Source organism: Stegodyphus dumicola, chromosome 1 (genome assembly GCF_044657685.1).
Source record: "Stegodyphus dumicola isolate Sdum_Otavi_A_Nest chromosome 1, ASM4465768v1".
In the NCBI taxonomy this organism is placed as follows: domain Eukaryota; kingdom Metazoa; phylum Arthropoda; class Arachnida; order Araneae; family Eresidae; genus Stegodyphus; species Stegodyphus dumicola.
This window is the reverse complement of record NC_140768.1, coordinates 157,633,405-157,657,213: the sequence shown is the minus strand read 5'-3', so window position 1 is coordinate 157,657,213 and position 23,809 is coordinate 157,633,405.

The window sequence follows — 23,809 nt, the reverse complement described above, 5'->3', positions numbered from 1 at the left end:
TATCTTAAAAAGTTCTCCACGAATACATCTTTTTCTGTATTTATCACTCAAGTTCATTGTGTACCTCTCTTTTATCTAATTTGTGAAGTATTCCTGTTTGAATACTAACATTTGAATTTGTTTAACTGATTTTAAAGTACGTGTATATTTTGGTCAATGCGTGGGGAAAAGAGGAACTGTCGCACTGAGTGTTCTAAGCATTCCATACTGCATTGTTCTTAAGAGTACAGTCAGTTAAAAGAGAAATGTGTTTCGTACACTGCGAACGTTTTATTTACTTATTATGTGTCATGCTCATGATAAATAAAAATGTTATACATGTGCGCAGGACTGTGTGGTTCCAATGTTTAGTTAAAATAATGCTTTTCAAAAAGTGTGGTCTTTCTTATGACATATTCAAAATGCGTTAAAATTTTTAAAGTTGGTGACTATAGTAGATCCTTATATGTACTTTCTGTCATTATTACCTATTTTGTATAATTATTTGTGTGTAATTTTATTTATTATCTATGAGAAGTTAAATGTCAAAAAAGCTGTAAAAGTTCATTATTAAGCAATGTCAGTTTGAAATTTCTATCTTAAAATTATTTGTGTTAGGTCTTTTATGTTAATTACTATGTTAGATCATTATTTGGAACTCTGCTCAATATTTCGTGTAATGTATCACAAGTATGTAGGAGTCATTTGTCAGGTATGATAAATTAAATTTCGTTCTCAAAAGGCTGTAAGAGTTCAGTGCTAAATAAATTATTGACAATGTGAAATATGGGTCTTTTTCAGTTAAGTTACAATAAATACGTTAAAAATATTCCAAGTTAACAAATTTTTATATTCCAAATTGGGAAAAAGGCGATAAAGTTTCATTTCCATGGCTGAATATTAATTCCATGTGTATTATAGACATTAAGTTCTCCTTCACAAAATGTGACTATAATTCAAATTTAAAATAATACGACACAATGTGGATATTCTTCTCTGTAGTTAAAATATAATTCAATCTTCTGTAGCTTGTTAAGAGAGTTAGGCTGTGATAAGTTGAAATAGAGTAGTGTTTATAAAGTTCTGCGGTAAATGGTGGAATCATATTAAGAATCCGAGTGACGTTTTCACATGAAGGAAAAAATCAAGGTTTCAGTGTATGTTTGGTGATTTAAGTAGGATATGTGCAAGAAAATACAAGATATTTTTGTAAAATATTTCAAAGAGTTAGCAAAATTTGTGTTAGTAGTATAAATGAATCTTACTGAATAAAAGGGAGTGTTCTGAATATATATGTATAAATGTCTGTAGAGTAAAATAAGAAGAAATAAGTACTATTGGTATGTATCTAAACTTAACTGGGTAGAAATGTTCCATGCATTGGTTTGAGTGGCTTTATACCATGAAAATTTATTGCTCCTTATAAGATTTATTTAAAGTCAGTAGGTCTTACAATAAAGAAACATGTGTAGGTCTGTATTTATTATGGGGAAAAGGAATCAGAAATACAACATGAATATGTTTTATAAGTTAAATATAAGGGTAAATGTGTAAATGGAAAGTGTAAAAATTACATTTGTCAGACATAGTTTGATGAATCCTTTGAATAAAAGTAAGACGTGTAAAAGGGAATCAACAAAGTTTTGCATAGTTAGTAAAATACATTAGAAGGAAAAGTTCTGAGTATCTCCAACTTAGTAGTAAAAAGTAAGAAATGTAGTATTCCAGTTAAACTGTATAGAAAGAGCATTGTGTATATTGGCTTAATGTTACAGAAAATATTATCTAGTGAAGTTATATGCATGTAAATTTCAGCTTAAAATTTCAAAGACGGAGAAATGTAGGTAAGTTTACTTTTGGAGAAATGGAAGTGTAACATGATGTTGTATTTAAAACAAGGGGGAAAAATAATTAAGGGTAAAATAAAAATGTAACAAAAAAAAAAAAAATTACGGGAAAGGGAAAAAAAATAAAATTTTCTTTTGGAAGTAAAATGCATAAGGGAAAAAACAAAACTGCATTTGTGTAAACAAAAAACTCAAAAAATTAAAATTATGAAACTAAATATTACTTTTGTAAAAAATTAAGTTAAAAATGTAGTAACACCTTTTTTTTTAATAAAAAGCGGAAAGGAAAATTTAAATTTGTAAAAATAAATATTACTTTTGTAAAACCAAAAAAAGTTTAAACAAAAAATTAAAATAAAGTAAAGTAAAAATACGAAAAGGAATAAATTTTGGAAAAACTTTTGCAAAATAAAAAAGTGAAAAGGAAAAATTCAATTCGTAAATAAAAATATTACTTTTGTAAAACCAAAAAGAAAGTTAAACAAAAAATTTAAATAAAGTAAAGTAAAAATACGAAAAGGAAAATATTTTGGAAAAAAAAAAACTTTTGCAAAATAAAAAAGTGAAAAGGAAAAATTCAATTCGTAAAAATAAATATTACTTTTGTAAAACCAAAAAGAAAATTAAATATAAAAAAATAAACTTTGCAAGATAAAAAGTAAAAAGAAAATTTAAGTTCACTTTTGTGGAAGTAAATGTCAATTTGCGAAAGTTAAAAATAAAATTTATGTTTGGGAAAGGGGAAAAAAATGAAATCAAAAATTAATAAATTAACTAAAAAAATAGTAAGAATAAGATGAAAAATGAAAACAATTAAAAATATCTTAATAATAAAAGAAAAATTAAACTGTGGGAAAATCTTACATTTAAAACAGCAATGAATAAAGTAATGATTAAGAAGCCAAAAGAAATCCTAGCCGTCGTGTAAAAACAAATGAAGCGCATGCTCAGACTTTCAAGCCTTATGTCATCAATGGTGCAAAAAGTCAAAGGGCCAAAGAGGGTTTCAAATAACAAGTCTGATAAGAGGACCGGGTAGCCGAGCGGTAAAGCGCTAGACTCCCATCCCAGAGATAACGAGTTCGAATCTCAGCCGTGGAGTTACTTTTAAAATTCAGGGAAAATAATATTAATTTCCACAAAAATTCATTAAAAGTAATTAATTAAATAATGACGTACTAAATAATTAAGATACTTATTAAAAAGAGTAAATAAGTAAAATTAATGACATACAAAATAGTATTAATATTAATCAAATATCAAACTAATATTAATCACGTGTCAAATAATTAAAAATAATAAATTAAAAGAGATGTCATTCCAAACACGTGGTTCAAGAGTTCGTTGCCACAAAACCTAAAAATATATATTCGATGCCACAAAAAATAAAAACTTTGAAAAATAGTGTCGTTGCCACAAAAATAAAAACTTTGAAAAGATCGTTGCCACACCATAAAAACGAAACTTTGATGATGTCATTCCAACGCGGGAAGGAATCCAAGATGGCGCTGGTATCATCACTTTCGGTTGTTACGTAATCCAAGATGGCGGAGGCCACGCCCCCTATAGCCTCGGGCGTAGCACGGTTACCTGCGCTTACTACTAAAATGCTTATTTTGGTGGCCCATGAAGTCAAAATATTTTAGGGGTTGGAAAACTCGTGGTTCTACACCACCGAAAACTTCCTATATTATATGAAAATATTTCTATCTATTTATTGTTATTAATCCATAAAAAACATGAAAATACAAAAAAATAAAAATAAATAAGTGAAGAGTAATTTAAATCAGCAAATGTGAACAACACCAGTGATAATTCAACAAAATTAATGTAAGAGGAATGGTTGCAACCTTCGAAGAAGCAAATAGGTTGAATCCGCTGGGTTACCAGGTTTGAACTATTATCGCCAAAGTTAGCGATGTTTACATTTACCGGGTTCTTTGCAGAAGTGCTTGCCAATTCACCAATGATGACAAACAGATATTAAACAAAGATTTCATTTCTTTTAGTTGTTTCCTTGCCATCAACCTCCGTGTTCCCAGCACATCATATATGATACACCTAATTTCCACTATAGGCCTAATGGAATCTTCAGAGAGTTAGCTTTACATGATGAGTATTATTTATTAAGTTACTTTACAAAGGTAAAACATCTGTTCATAATTTAGAAATATTTCACTTAATGTAAGCAGCTTAAAATTTTGTGTAGAAGTGTGGCTACAGAATATAACATGCATTCATATTCAAATTCTGTAAAAGTTTACAATTGCGTGTTCTTTGTTTTTTGGAGATCGTTTGACGCCAAAATGAGAGTCAGGAAAGGACTATTTCTGGATGGCTGCTGCACAGAACCAAAATAAGAAGAATTGCAAAAACTTGGTGTCCATGTACACATCGATCTAGTTTCAGAATCAGAGACTTGCGTAAACTAGGCACTGTGCACTGCCTTAACTAACTTTGTCCATACACATCAATCTATTTTCATTTAAAAAAAAGTCAGGAAGCTAAAACAAAGTAAAGCTATCTTGGTAACCAGAAATGGGAGTTTTATCAAAAATGAACAAAATTTGTTGCTAATCGAAGGGGCACCCAACCCAAGTAGCAAACAATGTTGCAAAGACATTGCAAACTGGTCCGAGAGGTAGCAAAGTGGTCGTGGTAACTTTTATGACGTCTTTACAACATTGCGAAGACGCAAAATATTTGCTGTTGCATCTTGGCAATTTGTCCATGTCGCTGAAATGTCATGAGATAATCGCTTTTAGACGTGGTCGTTTAAGCATCTTTTTCACAGTTCATCAGCGTTACTTTTAGACTGAAAAAGAGACCAAATCTGCCTTTTCAAGAATCTGAAGTGCGCATAAAATTTATTTAGCAATGTTTCATTATTTTATTTCATCTAAATATATAAATCTAAGGTAGATTCATCTAATGAAATATAAATTTAATATAAATACTTTTGATTTGTTAAATTTAATTAGAACTAATGTAGGCTGATCTTTGGAATATGGTAACAGGTAGTTTGGCGACATTTTGGAGGCGATAAAGGTTACTACCTAGGACTTTGGTAATAATGTGAGAAGTACTCAGTTCCGATTACGCATTATTTTGTGTGAGGGAAAGGAGAGATGATGAGATATGTCATGTGACATTAATGGACGAATTACAGTTCTTTAATCAGAAAAGGGGGTAAATTTGGAAAAATTATTTTGTATTAAGCTTGATTGTGTGTTGTGTGAAATAGTTGATTAATTTTCGGATTGCATGGCGCTATGTAAAGTGAATTCTAAATTTGGAGTGTAAGAAAGGGTACGTGGTTTGCTGAAAGTAGTTTGAGTATGGGTGAAATTTTATTAATTTTTATTACTTGGTGAATAGACTGCCAGTTAACTACGGGATTTCGGATTTAGAAATTAGCAGTAGTACTGCAGCCGATTGGAACTCTTTCTGTAGGGAAGTGTGGGTGCCACGTAGTGAAGATTCTGAAGAAGATTAGGTAAGTTAGTATTTTTAATCATTTGAGGATATTATTTTTATGCATTGTTCTAAATGTAAGGAGTTAATAAATTAATATGGTATTATTGGAAAATTGTTATTAGGTATGTTAATGATTTAGTTTAAAGTAATTAGGATTGTAATCTAATTTTTATTAATTTAATGTATGTGCTTATTTATATTTTAAGTAGTGTTTTTAATTTAATTATATTTTAATTTAATGATCGTGATTTTGTGAGTTATATGTTTGTAGTATTTTAGGATACGTTTGAGTAGTATACGTTGAGTATTTTCATGCATTTTCGTGAAATTTTTCTAATTTATGAGAAAAAAGCAGTGTACATGGATATAGTGAAGAGTGTGCGCAATGCCATTTTTGTGCAAATCTGGGATGTTTTTTTAAGTAAAAAAACGTCGACGTGTACATGGTTTAGTGATATTTTAATTAAATGATAGTTATTTTGTGAATTTTATGTTTGTAGGAATTTGGTATACGTTTCAGTTGAAGTAAACGTGTATGGAAATAATTTAAATATTTGACACTAAGTATTTGTAAATATTTTTAATGTTTGTGTATAAATTCGTTGGTGACGTTTATAATATAATAGATAATTTAGTGGTAAAAGCTTTTGGATATTTTATTTATTTTATACGTGGAAATGTTCATTCTTGGAAAGGGTATATACTTTTTCGCGATCAGGTAATTTCATATATGTGCTTTTTACCGGATTTAAAGATTCACGAAATTTTCATGCATTTTCGTGAAATTTTTCTAATTTATGACAAAAAAGCAGTGCACATGGATGTAGTGAAGAGTGTGCGCAATGCCATTTTTGTGCAAATCTGGGATTTTTTTTAAGTAAAAAAACGTCGACGTGTACATGGTTTAGTGATATTTTAATTAAATGATAGTTATTTTGTGAATTTTATGTTTGTAGGAATTTGGTATACGTTTCAGTTGAAGTAAATGTGTATGGAAATAATTTAAATATTTGTCACTAAGTATTTGCAACTATTTTTAATGTTTGCATATAAATTCGTTGGTGACGTTTATAATATAATAGATAATTTAGAGGTAAAAGCTTTTGGATATTTTATTTATTTTATACGTGGAAATGTTCATTCTTGGAAAGGGTATATACTTTTTCGCGATCAGGTAATTTCATATATGAGCTTTTTACCGAGTTTAAAGATTAAGAAAATTTTCCTGCATGTTCGTGCAAATTTTTGTAATTTATGAGAAAATAGCAGTGTAGATGGATAAAGTTAAGAGTGTGTGCTATGCCATTTTTGTGCAATTCTGGGATGTTTTTTTAAGGAAAAATAAGTCGACGTGTAAGTGGTTTATGTGTATGTGCTCTTCTGAAAAACGCGCAAGGAGTTTGCGATTGTGCACTTTATCCCAAATTTGCAGTTAATATTTGTCATGATTAAGCAGTTTTGTTACATAAAATTTCTAGCATAAGTGTAATTTGGCTAGTAGATTGTTGGAAAAAGTGTTGAGTAAATAAAAAGAAAAGAAACATATCTTTACTTCGTGAAGACAAAATAGCGGCGGGAAAAAAAAAAAAAAAATAGAGGGTTGCTGTAGCAGATTTGGTCGCCAAACTTTCGCCAAAAAATCGCCAAGTTACCATAATCCAAAGATCAAACCTAAAGTACAAGCTAAATTATTGTTTAAATTTTTTTAAAATAATTAATACTTGAAATATTTATTTATGAATATTATAGCAAAATATTTAAAAAAGAAACTAATCTATAAAGTAATTATGCATTTTATATATTTTAAAAAATCATATATCAGAAATCAATGCAAATTACATGTTAGCAATTATTTCACTACTGAAATATGACTTTATTTATTATTTTTTAAGAAAGGACGAATTTATTTGAATTAATATGGTGACATAATATGAAACATTTTTCCGCATACAGAGCAAAAATGGGGCGATTTTAAGAATTCCGAGAAAACGTCTGATGTTAAAAGACGATGCATATCCATGCATATTTAATGGCTATCCAATATATATGACGGAGAACTCACCGACAGTCAGGAGAAGCAGAAAGGAAAAATTAATGGAAAAGGAGAAAGAAATATTAACACTTTTGTTGGAAAATGACAAAATTAATGGATTCGATAAATTACTAATAAATGTTGACATCAAAATTAAAGAAACTGCGACCAAAGATACGAAATTCATTATCTATAAAAATTCTGATGAACTATTTTTTATGTTTTTATGTTTTTTGTCCATCTAAATGCATTAAAAAGTGCTTGGCTTAATCCTAGTATACAGTACACTCGGGATTTGGCGACATTGATATTACAAATGTTTTAGCGAGTCCAATAAATATTTTTTGTAAATATAACCTTGTGATCATTGTTCGTAATTCTATTCAGTTGAAATAATTCTTCTAAGCTATTTAAGAAAAGTTTCTATTAAATTATCAGAAGAGCCGTCGAAGGGTTTAATTCAAATCGTATAACTCGCTGAAAAGTTATACTGAAACGCTGTTCAACCGATTGAAATTCCATGTATATAATTTACTGGATGATTATATAAATGAACATCTGAGCTCGAGGCTTGCGCGCTTTGGCTAGCTGCCAAATTCAAACACGTTAGTTAACTGCGCAATAAATTTCAGACTCTACTTATTTTCAGGAATGTTTTCTACACGATTTTGAAATTCACCATCGGAATTGAGGTATTTTTGAATTGAGAAGAAATCATCATGGTAATGCCGAATTTCAGCTTGTTTCATTTGTGAATACAGTCAAAAATCGTTATTTCGTACACTCTTAATCCGGAATGATCTATAATCCGGACCTCAAAATTAAAACTTTCTGCGCATGCGCCGCGTTGACACATGCGCATAGGCGTTTACGCGTGCGCGTAAGACCTTTACGACTGCGCATATGCGTGTGCGCAAGTGTAGAATACGTTTTCGCGTGCGCGTTTAATGTATAACGGACGGTAGCTAAAATTACCTAATTATCTATTTCAGTTAATGTTGGTGATGCGTTGTTCCTTAATCTTCGAATTGGATCCGGATTATTATTTTTTGCAGACTGTAAGAGCAATTTTATAAAAGTAAACTTGAACTTTCGATTATGTCAAATAGAATTTCCGATGCTGGAGCTCATAAAATATCTACAAAACGAAAGTATGTTTCGATGTCCATCAAACAAAAAGTGGAATTGCTGCAAAAAATGGATAAAGACATGAAGAAGGTGACAGAGAGGCTAGTGATAACGAAAAAATTTCGATTGACAAGTTAGTCGGTATTCTCGGCACAGCAATTACGGGACTTGAATAGCGGAACTTTGTAACTGAACAAGAAATTATGTCTGTTTATAGAATTAAAGAGAAAGTATTATCACATAAAACGAAGCAACTTAAACAACTTGCATTGAAAGAAGTGTTTAATTTAAGTAAACAAATAAATATTAAGCTTTTTTTTTTGTAAATTTTGATACCCTTTAGATCGTAATTGTTCTTTATTTCATAAATTACGGTTTCATATTTTTAATTTTAGAATTTCTGCATGCCATCTTACGAGATTTAAACTGATGATCTATAATCCGGAAAAATCGATAATTCGGAATCGCCGAAGTCCCGACGAGTCCGGATTAACGACTTTTGACTGTATCTGCTCTACAAGACCACACCAGAATTTTGAATTTTGGATGCATCGTTTAAAGAAAATATCGGATGCAACTTGCTAAAATCATCCCATACAGTGAAATAGTGTTCTGTTTTGGTGTTTTATGTGTTACCAGTGTTTAAATTATATGGTGGTTTTTCTCCAATCTTCGGTGTCCCCAGCAGTGCAATATTTGGGTGAGAGGGTGAGTGAGTGAGAGATTATGATGCAAAACCAAAGATGATTATAGCGCGCCAAACACGAGATGGGATGATTACAAATGATGAAATTAAAATACAATAAATAAAATAAAAGTATACAAATGTACCAAATCCAGAGGATAAAGTCATACAAAAACAAGTTAAAAGCACACATTAAAATTCAAGACACAGTCTTCAAAACAAATTACATTAGATAACAAAAGCCAGTCTCTTTTAAGTAAGAAAATAAATTACAATTGACCTCTCTTCCGATTAAACAGTCGAGAGGTAAGTCACAGCTATTAAAATATTTCTGACGAAGACTATTAAAACATGGACACTCAATTAAAATATGACGGACAGATAGACAAACATTACAATTTGAACAAACAGGCTCATTCTCACTCAGACTCTTTTAAAAGGTCACTCTAGTGGGGCCAATTCTGAGGCGAGTCAGAAGAACTTCCTCCATGCGATTTTTGGTTAATTCCCAATGCTCAATTCTAGGCTTTACATGTCTTAATTTATTTTGAAGCTGAACATCCCAAAGTTGCTGCCATTTTTTTCGGATCTTCTGTTTCACAACACAACAGATGTCTGCGAAAGGCATGAGAAGACTGGACAGTTCAACAGCACATTTCGTTGTGATAGCTGCCAGGTCATTCCCTTTTATTCCCACATGCCCGGGAACCCAGCAGTACCAGATTTCATATCCACGACCTGTTAAGTTTACATGTAACTTAAGAATATACACTATTACTGGATTTTGAGTGTTAGAAAAAGCTTCTAATGATTTAAGCACACTACACGAGTCTGTATAAACTATAAACTTTTTGTGACAGAGCCTTGAGATGTACAAGAGACTATAATATATCGCAGTTAGTTCGGATGTTAAGACAGAGAAAGAACGGTGCAAGCGTCTGCCTTCCATGTGATCTTCAATTACAAATGCCATTCCAACATGATCTTTTGACTTGGATCCATCTGTATAGACTGGAAGATAACTGCTATATTTGTGCCTGTGCTCAACGAAGAGTCGTCTGTATACGATCTCGTTTGTGCTTGCATTCACGTGATGTTTGAAAACATCAAGAAGCTGAATCCGTGAATTTTCCCAAGGTGGGATTTCAAAGTTCTGTACTGCTTGGGGGCGCATATCAGAGAGGGAATGTTCCTCAATGATAGGGCGAACTCTTAAAGGAAAGGTAGGAATACAGGATGGACGTTGTTCTTAAATTTAATATGTTTCACAAACAATAATCAATCAACAAATGGACTGTATTCCTACACGTTTATTTGATTACACTAATTATAAATAATATGTCAGCGATGCGAAATAATTGACACAAAATAAGCGAGCCATTCTACATGGCTGTCACAAAACACAATTCTATCAATCAATTAACTTGTTGCCACACATAAAGTTCAAAACTAAAGGAAGAAAAACAAAAGGAATTTACGCTGTTTGCAACAATAAAATGAAGCAAACGATACTCACATAAACATCCTGGCCCTCGTTGAAATCCCAGGGGATTTCAACAGTTGGAGCATTTTGAAACTTCTTAGTCTGTAATAAAAGATAAACATAAGAAAAATAATACAAAATATTATATGCGAAGCAGTTCATAGTTTTTTAGTCTGAATAGGAAGAGGACACAATTTCACGACTGATCGTTTTATGACACCATGACCAGTTTTAATACTAGCAACTCTGACTCTTTGATCTGAGCGCGGATGAACAGCAATTATTCTCCCTAACCTCCATTTAAGAGGCGGAAGGTTGTCTTCTTTGATGAGTACTAAGTCATTGACTTCTAAATTGTTTTGACTTTTTTTGCCATTTAGATCTTTTTTGAAGCTGAGACAGGTATTCTCGACTCCATCTTTTCCAGAAGTGCTGAAAAATAAACTGCCTCACATGCCATCTGTCAAGGTGATTGAAGGAACTATAATTTAGGTCTGGTTCAGGTATGGCAGTTAAAGACGTTCCTATTAGGAAATGACCAGGTGTTAATGCAGTTAAATCATTTGGATCAGCCGATGTTGGACACAATGGCCTAGAGTTGAGACAAGCCTCAACCTGCGCTATCAAGGTCTGAAATTCCGGATAGGTCAGCACAGTATCACCAACAGTCCTTTTTAGATGTAATTTCATTGACTTTACTGCCGATTCCCATAGTCCACCAAAATGGGGAGATGATGGCGGGTTGAATATCCATTTTATTTCCTCTAAAGACAAAAATTTGTGAATTTCTTGATTTTGCTTACATTGCAAAAAACATTTTCTGATTTCTTTGTCTGCACCTTTAAAGTTAGTACCACAGTGACTATAAATCTCAAGTGGTTTCCCTCTTCTTGCAATAAATCGTTTCAATGCATTTAAAAATGCCTTTGTTGACAAATCTTCTACCACTTCAAGATGTACTGCCTTGATTACAAAACACACAAATAAGCATACGTAATATTTAAATGATTTTTGTCCACGTCCTGCACGATGCTTAATCATGAACGGTCCAGAAAAATCTATTCCAGTTCGAAGAAACGGTCGCGATTGTGTTACTCTAGATTCCGGCCGATCAGCCTTTATTTTACTTGAAGTTTTAGCTCTAAGTTTGCAACATGTGATACAAGATCTTACTACTTTTCGGATAGCAGATCTAGCAGCTATGATCCAAAATTGCTGTCTAATTAAAGATAGAAGAAGTTCCAGTGCTGCATGCAGATATTTGACATGAAAGTGTCTAATTATGATTTCTGTCAGATTGTGTTTTGAAGGTAATAAGATTGGATGTTTTTCATTTTCTGATAGTTGCGCATTTTTCAGTCTTTCTCCTAAACGTAACACTTTGTTGTCATCTAAAATTGGACACAAGCTAAGGAGGTTGCTGTTTGTAGGTAAGACTTTTCCCAACTCCAAACATTGAATTTCTTTAAAAAAGTGAAATCGCTGTATTATTCGGACAATACAGAAAGTTGCAGCTCGAATTTCATTACTAGATAAAAAAGACGTATTTCTTTCTAGATATGCTACTTTAGAATTCGATATGAATCTTAATATAAAAGCAAATATGCGTTGTAACTTTGGAAATGAAGATATATTTGATATAATAGCAAGTTCCTGTACAGGTTCAGAAACTACAAATGAGACTGTTTTACGTGCATCTGGTAATGCCTCTTCATCTATAAGAATATTTTTAGACAAGGCAATCTCACTGCACTTTAAACAAGAAGGACCATTCCACCACAATTGATGAATAGTAGTTCTGCAGGAAATAACACACGTGAAGCACAATCAGCTGGATTTTCCTTTCCATCAACATGACTCCAGTTCTTAGGTGGTAAGATGGATTGTATTTCAGAAACTCTATTGGATACGAATACTTGCCATTTTTTTAGGATCTGACCTTAGCCATGAAAACACGATTTGTGAATCACTCCAAGCTTGCACTAAATCAAAATTTATATAACTAATGCAGCTTTTACAGACTGAATCAAGCGTGCCAATAACACTGCTGCACATAATTCCAGTCTTGGAATCGTAATAGATTTTAATGGTGCTACACGAGTTTTAGCTGTTACGAGTTTAACATTAATGTCAGAGTTATTGCAAGTTTGATATAAATAACTGCTGCATAACCTCTTTCAGACGCATCACAAAATCCGTGAAGTTCACATCGAAAATAATCAGGTAGCAGAATTTTCCTAGGTATATTTATAGAATTCAAAAGTTTAACTTCTCTACATAGATTTCTCCAATTTCGATCAATCTCTTCTGTTACAGGATCATCCCATGATAATTGTAATTTCCACAATTGCTGAAGGATCATTTTAGCGAGAATTACAAACGGAGCTATCCACCCCAATGGATCGAATAGTTTTGCTATGAATGACAAAATAATTCTTTCCAATCCCAGAACTTTCAATGTTTTGTCTTCTATTACACGATGAATATTGTCACTATCTGTGTTTGTTAAGCCAGAGGTTTTTAACAATGACGGTTCACTTGTCGACCATTTGTGAAGCTCAAAGCCACTCCTTTTTAGCAGTTGTTGCAATTCGTCTATCAGTGCATCACCTTCCGAACTATCTTTTACACCAGTTAACATATCATCAACATAAAAATCTCTTAAAAGTATATTCTTAGCCTTTGGAAAGTTCAATCCTTCATCAATCGCTAACTGACTCAAAACTTTGGTTGCAAGATATGGAGCAGCTGCAGTTCCATATGTAACTGTTTTCAAACGACAAACTTGTATTTGCTTATACGGGCTATCTCTCCATAATATTCTCTGAAAATCTCTATCTTTTTCATGAACCTTTATCTGTCTGTACATCATTTTAATATCAGCGGTTATTGCAATGTTATGAAGTCTAAATCTTAGTAAAATACAAATTAAGTCATCTTGTATTTTTGGGCCTATCATTAACGTATCATTTAAAGAAACACCTGTGGTTGTTTTAGCGATCGCATCGAAAACAACTCTCAGTTTTGTTGTTAAGCTAGAGTCCTTCAACACGAAGTGATGTGGGATATAATAGTGTTTATTCTCTAATTCATAATCTGTGTCTGGCACTAATTCTACGTGTTCTAGTGAAAAGTACTCTTTCATAAACTGAATATACTGGTTGTAAATTTCTTTCATAGGTAACAGCCTCTTCTCCAAGTATTGAAATCTTCTGTACGCCACTTCACGGGAGTCACCTAGAATATCTCTATTATATTTGAATGGTAATGCAACTGAATAACGACTTGATGTGTCTCTAAAATGCGAGTTTTTAAAATGTTCTTCACAAAGTTTTTCTTCATTTGTTAAAGGTTGTACATTTGGAAACTTTTCTAACTCCCAGAAAGAATTTACTAACTCATCTGTGTTTGTATTCAAATGATTTACATATACTGGCTCAAAATTTGTAGATTCAAAATTTGTAGTACCCGAAATTATCCATCCCAACCTCGAATTTAGAGCAAATGGTAGATCAGGACCACATTTGACAATTTCTCCCGTCATTAAATGCAGAAATACATTTACTCCAAATAAAATGTCAACTGGTTGTGACTTGTAAAATAATGGATCAGCTAATTGTAAATCACTGAAGATATCGAAGATGATTGATGGCAAAGTACATAGGGAATGTTATCTGTCACCTTGTCCAGTACAAACGCTGATGTTGATACACGAATATCACTTTTAAAATGAGAAGTGAATACTAAATCGACTTCCCCATTACTTATAGTATTAAATTCTCCTAGACATGATACAGAAATGGAATTATCTTTCACTCGTAATCCTAATTTCTTCACACAATCCCTTGAAATAAATGATCTCTGAGATCCAGTGTCACATAAACATCTACACTTCACAAACTGTTGTTCAGAATTTTGAACTTTTATTAAAGCAGTACACAATAAAATGTGACTGATTTGGTTACCTTTTGCATTCGAATCATAATGAGAAGCACAAACTGTGGCTGAAACGTCCTTAGGACTTGCTAATTCATCTCTTTTAGGGATAGATTGCGTAGGCGGAGATATACTGTTTAACTGAGTTTTATTCTTTGAATTATTTACAATGTGCAAAATACTGTGATGCTTCTTAAAGCAATGTTGACATGTATTTAAACTCTTGCATTTTTTGAGCAAGATAAACAAGTAAAACAGTAACGATTATATTTTACAAATTCTATCCTTTGCTGAACCGATAAATTTAGAAATTTCGAACATTTGGCTAAACTATGATCTTCTTTACAATAACCACAACCCAAAGTAGCAACCATAACATTATTCTTATTTTGAAACACAGATTTAGGTACCTTATTACTTGTTGATTTGCTATTTTGAAGTGTTCTTGCATAGTTTTTTAGGAATTCAATTAAAGTCGTAAGTTTCGGAATTTCATTAGATTTTAACTGACGTTCCCACCATAATTTTGTAGAAGGGTCTAATTTTTGCAAAATTAAATAAGTCATTAAAGTTTCACCAAAATTATCAATGGTTTGATTCAATACTTCTAAAGAAACAATTACTTCATTAATATTGTCAACTAAATTTAAAATAGCAAATGCTGATTCATTTTAAATAGTTGGTAAGCTTAGAAAACGTTTAATATATGCAAAAATTTGTTCTCTCTTATTTGAATATCTTTCGTCTAACAGATTCCATGCTATTTCAAAATTACAATCCGAAATTTGAATGGTTTGAATAATGCGATATGCTTCACCTTTCAACGAAGCCTTCAAATACTGCAATTTTTGAGCATTAGATAAATTTGTATTATTCCTTACACAAGCACTGAAAAGATCTTTAAAAGCTATCAATTCTGTAATATTACCACCAAAAGTTGGTAATGTTAACTTGAGTAATTTAATATTGTCAAGAACCTGTTCTGAAATTACAACATTAGAATTATTTTTACTATTTTGATTTTTTAATATTTTTTCACCTTTAAATTTCCACAAATAAATTTTATCTGTGTACTCCTGAACATTATCTATTTCGTTTTCTAATTCTTTAGTATCTGTAATTAAATTTTCGATTTCAGAATCAAGCTTCCTTAACTCAGTTTCTTTTTGTGTCAATAATTCGACACATTCCTCTAGTTCTATTAAATTAATTTCATCTGCAGTTAAAATAGTTTCAATTTTCTTTACATAATTAGTAACACTTCTGCGTAAGACCGCTCTTTTTGTTTTAAAAGTTATAAGTTCACTCATAATTGATCAATTCAAAAACAGAAATTGTTCTTAAATCACTTAACATTATTATTAAAATGAAATTGAATTCTATGCTGTATTACAACATTGTTCTTAAAATTTAACAACAAATTAAACGAATTTTTGTTCAAAATCCACTTACCTCACAAAGTGGAGGAATATTTTCACCAACCATATGCATATATATATGCGTTGTTAGAATACACTTAGAACAGTCACTATCTTCACTAGCTCTCCGGCTAGACTTTTGACCAACAATAAGTGTTCTTAAACTTAATATGTTTCACAAACAATAATCAATCAACAAATGGACTGTATTTCAACACGTTTATTTGATTACACTGTAAGGATTTTAAGTTTTACTAACGTTTATTTTATTTTAAATCTTTACTATCACTTCTTATTTTCTACTTCCGGCCAGAATTAAAAGCTTTAACTTATTTATGCAAATTTGTCTGGCGAACGCCAAGTACTTAAGTTGTGGCTTTCTGCCAAGCAAGCGAAGAGGAAGGAGTTAGTAGAAGCAGGCCGCTTGCCTTAGCAGTTTTACTCGGTTGCTGGTTGCCTTCCAGGCCAGCGGTTTAATCCTCTTGATAATTTTAAACGTATTGTAGTGTTAACAGTTCTCTGTACTACATACGGCTTCCTGTTAATATAAAGCCAATCTTCTCGGAGGCCCTTGTTTGTTATTCCAAAGTTAAGTTAGAGTTTAGTTAATATTTTTATATTCTTACGTTCAGACCACAAGTGGTTGGTCTCTGTATTCCGAAGTCCGGAAATCATTGTAAAGAGTGAAAAATAAAGGGTTTCGTATACCCTTCCTGTGTATCTTGTCTACTTCCCACATTTATTGAACATAGCTTTAGTAAGCTCCCTGTTCCGAGTCAGGTTTTTGAATGTTCCCCAAGCAAGTAAGGCGGAACACTGAACCTGATAGTGGCGCCCGACGAAGAAGAATAACCATGGCCGAGTTTCAAGAAGAACCTGTGCTGCCTGCAGAAGCGGCTCAAAATCCAGAAATGCCAGCTGCCGTCCTGGAAGTATTTGGTTACATCGTTCAGACCATGCGCGCAGCGATGAAACCAGAAGCAACACTTAATGGAAACTCACCGGTAACCAGTTTTTTGGAAAACTAGATGACCACTTCATGATGTATCCTGTGCACGAGTTCCAGAAAGTCACATTAGCTACCAGCGCTTTGAGGGGCCAAGCGCTTAATTGGTTCAAATGCATAGGCAGAAGTCTCTTGGGTCAAGCGGGAAGTCCCACCTATACTTACGAAAATCTCAAGACTGCCTTAGTAAAAGCCTTCCCTGTCGTAAGGGATCGTGCGAAATAAGAAACGGAACTTTTCAGCATATACCAGAAACGAATTGAAAATCTCTCAAGCTTTATTTTAAGAAAAATTCACGTCTTCAAACTCTTGTATGGAAACCGTCCGAATCCTGAGATAATTCAAGTGATTTTGCCGAGGTTACTTCCCCAAGTACAAGACTTTATTGAATTAAGGAATCCGACTACACTGGAAAAGTTATTTGAGCTAGCAATCCAGTTTGAAAGTAGAAGAACGGCGGACATTGAAAGAAGACGCCAATATCAACAACGAAACCAATTTGGTGAGCCAAGACCACAGCAAAGTCAAGCACACGGCTACGGAAGCAAAGCGAATCAGTGGGCAAGGAAACCGGACTATCAAAAAACAACCGGCGAACGTCGACAGTTCAATAGTAATCCAGGAAAAAAGTCTGAAGACCAGTGGAAAAAGAAGGAAAGCACGGAAAGGAAAAAACAAGATTTAAACTAAAACGGATTTCTGCTGCCGGGAGACATATTTCACAAGTGCACATCTGTGTAGCCACCGAGGGTGTGGCTTCTAGGATGGACCAATGGGCATTCAGGAATATTTCTGTCATGTCACATGACCTTTCGCGTGCTTTAAGATTTAAGCAAAATGGTTGAGAATATTTTGCTACGCAATTTTTCGTACAAAATAATTAAAGCATCGTCGATTTCTTCGGAAAAATTTCATTGTGAAGTTAGATCAAATATAAGCAAATGTGAAGATTTCACTATCTGGTTGAAAGAATTTAAAATAAATGGAAACACAATTTGGATACTCCGCAAAAATATCCATGCGAAGTATTACTTAATAAGTGGTAAATAAGATGAAGAAAGAAATATGTGATAAACATCTGAGCCCAAATGCTATCTTTACATAAAACTATGCATATGAGAAAAATATTTACACCAATTATACATGTAAATAAAAGTCAGCACTTTTTATTGCAGTCTATATGAAAAATTATTTTTAAAAAAACTATACACTCGAATTTTCTTAATGCACAGGTGTTAAGTAAATGCATAATATTCGAGGCTAATTATAGCTTATAGAGTCATTTTCTCGATGTAAAGAGCGATAATATGCCATGAACATCAATCCAAATATTAATGCGTAATAAAAATCGGGAAAGTGAAATGCCAGCGATTAATTAAACTCATGAAACGAATGCTCTAAGAAATTTTTTTCTACTACGCCATTCACTTTTTACCGCGAAACAAATGCAAATCAAAACGTAAACGACATACGCTCACATGCATGAAGATTTAGCGTCACAAGAGCAATAAAAGCTCATTGGTCCATTTTCGAAACCCCTCCCTCAGTGGCTATGCTGATGTGCACTTGTGAAATATGCTGCCGGGAGGGTGCGGAAATCCGAAGGCCAAGAAAACCCCTCTTCCTTCAAGTTAAATACAGTGATGGTGAAAAATTTGACTCTTCCAAAGATTGAAGTGTTGGTGAATAACATCCCAGCCACCGCACTCCTGGATACAGGCGCGCAGTGTTCCTGTGTGGCAGAAGATTTTTTTAGGAAGTATTTTCGTAAATATCGCATATATACTCGTATTTCGGATAATACGACAGTGTTAGCTGCGCAAGGAGAAAGATGCAAGTGCATAGGTAAATTACCGCTATACGTTCGTATCAAGGACGAACAAGTAAAGGTTATGTTTTTTATAGTAAAGAATCAACAAGCACATATTATCTTAGGGATAGATTTTCTTTCATAGGCAGAAGCAACGCTGGATTTTAATGAAGCGTCCCTTAAGCTGACGATGAAACCAGTTCGAGAAGAAAAAACGGAACCGCCAATGTTAAACCTTGACCGCCTGCCTAAGGAAGAGCAACAAAGAATCCGACAAGTGGTAAGTGAATTTGCTTCGTTATTTAGTGATATTCCAGGATTTACTCAAGTTACTAACCATAGTATCGACACCGGAGATTCACTGCCAGTTCGCCACAAAGCATACCGGTATGATAAGAATAAAGAAAAATTTATAGAATGGCACATTAGAGATATGTTACGGAAAAAGATCATAACGCCCATCTCAAGTAGTTATGCTAGCCCGGTGGTTTTATGTAAGAAAAACAATGACTATCCATTAACACATCCAAAAAGGTGGCGTTTCGCGATTGACTATCGTAAATTAAACTCCATGACTAAATATCCAGGTATATCCGTTACCTATTATTGAAGAAATTCTAAGGAACATAACGTCTACCAAATACATGACGACTTTAGACTTAATGACTGGTTATTTTCAAATAGGGGTTAGACCGGAGGACGTGCCTAAGACTGCTTTTATAACCAAGTCTGGCACTTATGCATTCCTGCGTATGCCGTTTGGCCTTTCAGGAGCACCGGCAACATTTCAGCAATGTATGGACATTGTGCTAAGGCCTGTTCTTGGAAAGTACACATTTATCTATTTAGACGATATCATTATTACTAGTGATAATCTGGACCAACATGTACAGGATTTAAGACAGGTGTTTTCATTATTAAATGAGGCCGGTCTAAAAGTTAATGTCGAAAAGTGCAAATTTGCAGCCCTTGAATTAAAATATTTAGGTTACAAAATATCTCAGAAAGGAATCGAGACAGACGAATCAAAAATAATCGCTGTGCAAAAGTAACCGCCGCCAAATACGGCGAAGAAGCTCTCTTCTTTTCTAGGACTTTGTTCATATTATAGGTCCTTTATAAAAGATTTTGCAGCTATTGCTGAACCATTGTTAAAATTAAAAAGGAAAAAGGCAAGATTCTCGTGGGCGGCCGAAGCCAATAGTGCTTTCGAAAAATTAAAGCAAGCATTAACGCAAGCCCCTGTGTTGAAATTTCCTCAAAAGGATGAGAATTTAGAAATTTCAGCGGATGCTTCGGATTATGCGGTAGGAGCGGTACTTTCGCAAAATCAGCAGCCCGTGGCATTTTTTAGTCAAACTTTAAATCTAACACAGAGAAATTATTCCGCGACCGAGAGAGAGGCACTTGCAGTTCTGTTAGCAGTGCAAAAGTTCCGAGTCTATTTTGGAAGGGCGCCAATAACAGTGTATTCTGATCATGCGGCGGTAACTAGATTGTACTCAGGGAAAAATTTATCCCCAAGGTTAATAAGATGGGCACTCAAGCTACAAGAATATAATCTGGTAATGAAGCATACCCCCGGAAAAGAAAATATCGTAGCAGATGCCCTATCCAGAATAAAAATAGATGAAGAAGGTAATACTGTAAAGGTGGCAATGCTCACAGCATGTACAATAATTTCCTGAGAAACTGTAATAACCGAACTGGGTAAGGATCCTGAGTTTAGAAACATTTATGAGTATTTAAGGGATCCTGAAATTTTAGCCACCAAGATATTGTGGCGATAAGAAATAGCGCGGCCGATTACGAACTAATAGATGGTCTATTATTTTATACAAAAACTACAAATTCCAACAACGAATTTCGACCTGTTATCCCAGCTAGTCTTAGATTAAATATCCTGCAGGAGTTACATGACAGCCCTTTAGCTTCTCATGCTGGTATTCGAAAAACTATTCAACGCGTACGCGAGGCAGTCTATTTTCCTGAACTGCAAAAGTTAACAAGGGCGTATGTCCAGTCCTGCCCAATATGTCAAGCAGTTAATTATATTAATTTCCGCCCGGCCGGGTTTCTAAATAGTATTAAATTCGAATTTCCAAATGAAATAATTGGCATCGATTTATTGGGCCCTTTCCCAAAAAGTCAGTTAAATAAAAGTCGGTATCTCCGTGTTATGGTTGATCATTTTAGTAAGTGGACTGAAATTGTTCCCTTAAAACGAGCCTCCGCGAAATTAGTTACTGATTCTATTTTAAATAAATATATTTTAAAATACGGGGCGCCCTAAAAGTTATATCGGATAATGGTCCTCAATTTGTAAGTAATATATTTGAAGACATGTGCCAAAAACTGGGCATACGTCATTTAAAAATGGTCCCGTATCGGCCGCAATCAAATATAGCGGAACGGGTCAATAGAAATAGAGTGAAAATTATCGTAGTTATGTTAAAAATTTTCATAAAAGCTGGGATAACTATGTCAATGAATTTGCTTTCGCCCTTAGGACCGCAAAACATGATACAACGGGCAAAACTCCTGCTGAGTTATTTTTAGGCAGAAAGATTATAACGCCGTTAGATAAATTATTTTATGTTCAACAAAGAGCCCCAGAATTTAAAATGGGTGATATAGAAAAATTAATTAAACAAGCAAAAAAGAACACTGAAGTAGCACAGAGAAAACAAAAACTCTATTACGATTTGAAACGACGGGGAGTAACTTATAAAGTAGGAGATGAAGTATTAAAAATTAAGCATTCACTTTCTTCAGCACCAGAAGATAAAACCGCCAAATTTTTTCCACGATTTGAAGGACCATATGTCATAGAAAAAATAACTCAGGCTGTAGTGGTGTTAAAAGCCAGGAATGGTGAAACATGCTCCGCAAACATTGACCAGATAAAACCATACTATGACCGTAATAAAATGCAAATATTTAAAGATCTTTTGCAGGATCCGGCACTGCAGGCACAAGCTCCAGAGGTGGAACAACGACAAGCACAAGGGCAAGCCATTAGGAGGCAGGAGCAATTGAAAAGAAAGTTTCCCCGTTGGAAAATTGAAGGTAACAAGAAAAAGAAGCCGTTCCACCGACCAGAAAAGAGAGCGCACGACCACCCCCAGAATGAAGAAGGGAGAAGTACGACGAATGCAAAGAGAGCCAGGAGAAATAATGGCAACTATAACCCGGCTCCCAAACGGAAGATCTACTCATCGGACAGGACTGTACGCAGCAAATGTCGCCGAATTGCGGAAGGAACACCAGCGGCGGAGGAAAAGATACAAGGAAAATTTGAACGGCCAGCAACGAGATCCAAGCAGGAACGAGAGAGTAGTGTCCCGGTTCCACCAAGACCAGCTGCCATCAAACGGCCAAGACCACAGGCAGAGGCGAAAAAGAAGGTATTCAAGGGTGACCGAACTGGAGCGAAAAGAAAGCTCCTAGAGGAAGGAACTGAAGAGCGAGCCCGCACAAGAAGGAAGATAAATCAAACACGAATCTTCGCTACCTTCCAGGACTGGACAGATAAAAGAATGTCCGAATATCACAAAGATAAGAAAAACTTTATGTTACTTTGCAAACTTAAGTTAATCTTTCATTCTTACTGCAAGTGGCAGATTTCAAGACGTTTTACCTCATGTGAGGTCTACCTTATCGCCAAAAAGGCGAGAAATGAGTTGTTACCTATTTTGGTATTATGTTTTTCAATTACTCGCGCGTAAAACTAAAATTGATGTATAATAGGAATGTGTAAATACTTGAATATTGTAAAAGTTATTGTATAAAATTTTATTTAAAAGATTCTGACAAGAAAGAAGTTTTAGTCTGAAAGACTTTTAAAATGTAGTATTTCAATGTAGAAGAATTGGCACTTGCTTGGAAAAGAATAGAAGGTAACAATGTACTACTAATGTATGTTTTAAATTGCGTAAAATTAACGGCATGTTAATATGTCCTTATATTTAATGTGAACTGTTATTTTAAATGTTAAGAAATACTGTGATATGGTAAAAATGAAAGTAATGCCAAAAATTTTAAACTTATTCGTGTGACTGTAAAAAGAGCCAAATTATTGTGAATATGTGTTAAAGGTTGAATGAATGTAGTTAGGCTCTCTGACGCTACACTTCAGAGTTAGCCACTTTCAGAATAGTACCTCAGGGTTTAGAGATGAAGATAAGGTGTGTTATGAGGTCTTGTTATGTTGAATTTTAACACGTTAGTGTTTTGATGGCAGGTGGTAGTGTGGACACTTGTACATAAACACATTCGTGTTCGGTGTTTTCTTTTACAACACATGTCAGAGAGCACGGGGAGAGATAATTAAATAAAGTCTTGAATGAAATAAGAATGTTAGGAGAAATATAAATATTCATGTTACTTGCCATTTAATTGTGTAACATTTCATTAACTGGAAGGAACCAGATTTCAACTAAAAGCTCCTGTTTAGATGCAGTACAGATGAAAAGTAATTATCCATGGAGCTGATAATGTAAAAACAATTTTTTTTAAAATTTCTAGTTTCTAGTGAGGAATGTTTGTATGTCAGACAGGGATAACAAAATCATCATAGGAATGAGGAATGTTTGTAAAAGATTGGCCTCGCGTTAGATTCTAGAGCTAAAAGTTTTCAACAAGGTCGTTTTAGACCTCAGTTTTAAAATAATTAACTCTGGCGGGAAGTTTGTAAGGATCTTAAGTTTTACTAACGTTTATTTTATTTTAAATCTTTATTATCACTTCTTATTTTCTACTTCCGGCCAGAATTAAAAGCTTTAACTTATTTATGCAAATTTGTCTGGCGAACGCCAAGTACTTAAGTTGTGGCTTTCTGCCAAGCAAGAGAGAGGAAGGAGTTAGTAGAAGCAGGCCGCTTGCCTTAGCAGTTTTACTCGGTTGCTGGTTGCCTTCCAGGCCAGAGGTTTAATCCTCTTGATAATTTTAAACGTATTGTAGTGTTAACAGTTCTCTGTACTACATACGGCTTCCTGTTTATATACGG